We start from the raw sequence: 6,000 nt of genomic DNA on the forward strand, positions 1-6,000 counted from the left end.
TAAGTTCTTAGCTCTGAAGAAACTGATGACTCTCATTCATCACTTATGAATCACTGTGAGAGTTACAGACTCATGAAGAGTGAATCATCAACTGGCTCTGTAAGAGCCAGAACAACAGAGAACAGATTTGTCAGAAAAAGATGATAAGATATAGAGAGGTTTGCATCTGACTACTGAGCAGAGAGAAAGAGCTTCACAAGCTCTTATAAACAGAGTGTACAATAGAGAGATTAAGAAAAAGAGACTCTACTTTATCTGTTCTAAATTAGAACATCTTCACATAAACTGTTCAGATAAATTAAAATAGAAATTTGAGAAGTCACAGACAGAGTTAGCTACAGTCTTCTTAAAAGTCTTGAAGCTGACATCTGAATCTGTTACTCTCTCAATGAAAATACTTGCTTACAGAGAGAGACTGTATCATGATACTACTGCTCTGCAAGTATGAAAAGTATTGATAAACTCAGAATCTCAGGTCACTGTGATGTCTCTAAAGCTCACAGAGTGAATGAACTGAAAGATGAAGACTGAGAACCTGCTCTTGTAATAAACAGGGTGTGAGAACTCAGATCTGAGAGCTGAGAGACTTGTGAGAATCATCTTTGAATTGCAAGATCTCTCTGAAATCTGAAGAAGATTTGCAGAAACTGTGATTATCACAGACATCATAGATAACATGTATTTGAGACTTGTATGACTTCAAAGACACAATCTGCACATAGCTGTTTATAAGTCAGGTTTATACTTCTGATCAGTGTTGACAGACTCACTCACAGAGATAGAAGCAGTTGATGCTGCAGAGTTGATTAGAGAAGATAAGCTTATCTATGTGATGACTTTGTAAGTGTCTGAGAATCTCATGATCATGAAAACTGAGCTTCAGATATCAGAGAAATACTGAGATCTCACAGAGATGTTCAGCTCAGTTAAGACAGCTGAGCTTTCTTCTCATCATAAGAAGAATCTGATAATAGATTTAATAGAAGAGTAGAAACTCTTCTAAGAATCAATCTATAAGCTCTCTCATTATGAGACAGAGGTCTTGTAAATCTATGTGAAGAAGAATCTGAAGAATGACTTTATTCAATCTTCACAGGTCTCTGTGAGAGCCTCTGTGATGTTCATAAAGAAGAAGAATAAAGGTCTCAGATTGTGTGTAAACTACTATAATCTGAACTTTAAGATAATAAAGAGTCACTACTCTCTATCTCTGATTGAGAATGTGATTAACTGTCTCATGAGAGCTGTCATATTCACACAACTGAATGTGATTAATGTATATGTATGACTGTAAATACAGTCTGAGAATGAATGAAAGACTGTCTTTAGAACTGCACTGAAATTATTTGAATATCTAGTAATGTCTTTTAATCTGACTAATGTCTCTGCAGCATTTCAGTCTTTCATTAATAAAATACTTTATACATATCTGAATGTCTTCATAATAATATATCTGAATGATGTGATGATGTACTTCATGAAGAAGAAAGAACACACTGAGCATGTGCAAAGCATGTTGAAGGCCTTAGATGAGATAGAACTGTATATTAAGCTTATAAAGTGCAACTTCAGTGTCTGCTGAATTAATTTTCTAGAATATGTAATCATCACAGATGATATTCAGATGAAATCTTCATAAGTTAAGACTATTCTATCATGACTGAAGTCAACTAGTATTCATGAGATTCAGATCTTTCTGAGCTTTGTGAATTTCTATAGATGATTTATCTTTGTATTTGTAAGAATCTTCTTGACTCTTACAGACATGCTGAAGAATGAAAATAAGAAGAAGTTATTCTATGAACAGAGAATGAAAAGATTGTTGAGAAGAAAGAACTGTAAGAACTTTCTTATTTTAGAAGCTTATGAGGTCTTTACAAGATTGAAACAGATATTCACAGATACAGTAATACTGTTTTACTTTGATCTCTTACTCTTAATCAGATTGAAGATAGATGTCTTCTTCTTTATAATTTCAGAAATAGTCTTGTAACTACAGTTAAATGAGAACTGAGTTTCAGTGATCTTTTTCTCACAGAAGATGCAACCTGTGAAGATCAACTATAACATTTATAATCAGAAGCTTCTTATGATAGTGAAATTCTTTCATCACTGATGTCACTACTTTGAGAATCTCATAACAGTGATTACTGTTAGAACTGATCATGATAACTTATAATAGTTTACTTCAATCAAGAAACTCTTGCAGCAGCAGGTTCACTGAACTCAGAGACTGAGTGAGTTCTGATTCAAGATAGAACATATCAAGAGAACTAAGAACTCAGTGAATGAACTCTCTTACAGGCCAGACTATGTTAAGAAGGTCAGAGTGACAGACACAGAGAGACTAGAGAAGATAGAAAAGCTTTGTAAGATGCTCAGACTAAGTGTTATGAAGAGATTGACTGAAGAGTCTCTCAATTCTCTGTGAGAGAAGAAGGAGAAGAGAGAGAAGAAGTCTGTACAACTACTCTCTATAACACTGAGAGTTAACACTCTGAGAATCTCTGCAAGAATTCTTGAAGAGAGTATCTATAATCTGAAGAGTTTGCAGATTTTGAGAAGCACTGTGAAAGACCTGATGTAAGAAGAAACAGAGTATAAGTCTTTGTAAGATCTTCTATTCAGATTGTCTGAACTGCAACTGAAGAATGAATATACTCAGTATATTCAGAAACTGCTCACAGCAGAGATCAACTCTGCAGAAATAAAGAATTAAAGAAACTTAAATGATCTCTTACAAAGAGAGAACTGGATTTATATGCCTGTGAATGAGTTTCTATATGTAGAACTTATTAAAAGATATCATGACTCTTCTCTAGTGAGTCATTTTACAGACACTAGAACTTATGAGTTGCTTATAAGAAAATACTTCTGACTAAAGATATGAGAACTTATAAAGAAGATAGTGAATTCTTGTACTGTTTATCAGAGTTCGCAGATAGTGCAGTTCAGGTTATATAAAGAACTTACTTCTCTACTCATCTCATGAGAACCTTAGAAACAGCTAGAAATGAATACTCTTGTGAGTCTCTCTGAAAGCAAGAACATATATAATGCCTGCTTTGACAGTGTGCTGATGATAGTAAATCACTTTATCAAGATAACATACTTTATACTTACCTGCAAGAACTTGAAGTCAAAGAATTTGACTTATATTTTTATCTGCAATGTGATCTGATTGCATGAATTGTCTGTGAACATTGTCTCAAACAGAGAATCAATCTTTACAGAAGAGTTCTAATCTGATCTGATAACTATACTGAAGATCTTGTAAGATCTAAGTATGACTTTTTATCAATAGACAGATGATCAGACAGAATGTCTGATAAGTATATTGAAACAGTATCTGCAGTGCTTTGTCAATTATAATCAGAATGACTGAGTGTATTGATTACTACTTGCAGAGTTCATATATAACAACTTAAAGTATGTCAGCACAGATAAAACCCTCTTTGAGATACTCACTGAGACTTATCTGTGAATAATCTTGATGAACCTGTGAGAGTATACTATAGAGTGTAATGATGTCTGTGAATGAGCTAAGAGAATTCAGAAGATTCAGAAGAAAGCCTGTGAATTCTTGAAAAAGACTCAAGAGTATCAGAAGAGATACTATGACTTCAAGCACATTGCAAAGAGTTTTAAGAAAGATGATAGAGTCTGACTAAGTCTAGAAAACATTATCATATAAAGATCTAGTAAGAAGCTGAATCTCTTATGAACAGAGTCTTATAAGATTATGAAGAAAATTAGCTCACAGTTCTACAGATTAGAACTATCATCTGAGTTGTAGATATACAATATTTTTCATATCTCTTTACTTCATAAATATAAGGAATTCTCAGAAGAGAATTCTGTGACTCATCACTCTATCTATAAAGCACTAGAGAGTGAAAGAGAATATCAGATTAAAGAAATTATTAACTCAGAGAAGTGAGATTATAAGCTCTGATTCAAGATTCAGTGATAAGAGTATTCTGACAAGATGAATAAGTTCACTTGAGAATTATTCAGATAGATAAGACATCTGCAGAAGCTGAGATATGACTTTCATACTATAAATTCTGATAAGTCAGAATAATGTAATCTTTACTAAGAATCTGATTATGATAAAGATATTAACACTGTTATTTATAAACTTTAGTCTATAAGATGATGAGTTTCTACTGAGATGAACAGTCTGCAGTGTATGCAAGAAAAGAAGAAAATATATTCTTATTAAAGCTAAAAAACAAGAAAATAAACAGGGCTGTGAATACAATTTAGAGATTAATAAAGAAAAAATAAAGAAAACTTATATTCACATTATCAACATCTGTGACACTTAATTCTCTTATAACTATCAATTTCTCTCTTTAAAGAAGCAGAGAGTATTATATCTGTGATACAGATAATTATTACATTTAATGTGAAGACTGTCAGAAATGCACAGACTTCAGAAGAGCTGAACATCAGAGTGTGCACAGTTGCAGCAGAGTCTTAAAGACTGATCATCTGCATGTGTGATCAGATATCTCTTACAAAGCTGTGTCTGCTCTCTCAGTTGTGTTAAAGTATTCAGTCTGAAAACAATGAGAATATAAAGAGAGGACTCATCTGTCCAGGTCAACTTCTGTTACAAATTCATGACATTTGCATTGTCTTGATTACCTGGATTTTGCAGGTATCTGAGGACTCATCTTTCATTGACAATGAGATTGCAGAAATGCGCCGCGGTGTGAGAATCATTGATAGAAAACCTAGGCATATTCACATATGCCTGGTCAGAGATTGTGTGGGTAGAGAGAGGATGATTGTAGGCCTGTGAGACTGCAGAAGACACTGACAACACTGAGAGCTTTATAAGAACTATTAGCTAGAATCTGTAAGAAATTACTTATAAGAAGACTTACAGCAAAGAGAGAGACTGTGCTGCTTAGAGCCAGAGGCTGGCCTGAGAAAGAGATGAGGTGAGCCGCTGGCCTGAAGATCAGGTGCAGTGACAGAGCTGAGAGAGATGAAGATGCAGTTGTGAGTGATGATGTCCCTGCTTCACCAGCCAGCAAAAAGCAATTAGAGGAGTTGTGAGAACACTCACAAGAAGCTCAGCAGCAGCCAGACATTGTTTACAAAGATATTGAAATTGAAAAAATTTTTTATTCTTGAGAAGTTCTTGAATCAATATACAGACATTGTCAGAAATACTCTCTCTCTGTTATCTGAGTAAAAACACTTTGCAGATGAATGAGAATACTCACAGTTTATAAGAATAAAAGCTGTTACAGAAAAAGAAAAAAGAAGATGAGATTCTGCAGACAGATCTGGGATATTTATACTACTCTAGAGAGATTTACTTACACTGTGAGTAATTCTGTAAAACAGTCAGATCACTCTAGTAAATAAGAGTGATTATGAATCACAGATCTGAATCTTTCTATATAACTACAAAGAGTGATTGCAGACTGTGAATATCTTGATTCTACAATTCTACAGAGTTGATGAAAGAATGGAAAATTCCTCACAATTCTACAGTGTCAAAGAGTAATAATTTACAAGAATGAATAAAAGATCAACTTGTAAATGTTTCTCTTTGATAAGAATGATCTCACAGAGAGTGATTCATCTGTAAGATGAATCTGTGTGATAATTACACAAGAATCTCATGAAAATGATTAAGAGTTAACTGAAATTCTTCTATATGAAAGATGTGAGATGAATCTGTGTGATAGTCAGAGAAGAATCTGTAGATTATAAAGAATCTCACAGAATAAGAAACTGAGTGACAGACTCTTTTTTCTTTATAATAACAAGGGATTTTTTCTCACTGAGGTTTTTTATAGATATAAAGGGTTTTTAATGAGTATCACTGCAGTACTGAGCTGACTATGAAGTCACTCAGTGAAAGGCTTTGTGAATGAAGCCTTAGAGAGAGAGGAGTATGTAAGAAATCCCGCTTCTCACGGATTCTTTACTTCTATTTCTATCTCTTGTGTAATCAATAGAGCTAGCAGCTCTTGG

This window comes from Blastomyces dermatitidis (genome assembly GCF_000003525.1).
Source record: "Blastomyces dermatitidis ER-3 genomic scaffold supercont1.9, whole genome shotgun sequence".
Classification (NCBI taxonomy): Eukaryota; Fungi; Ascomycota; class Eurotiomycetes; order Onygenales; family Ajellomycetaceae; genus Blastomyces; species Blastomyces dermatitidis.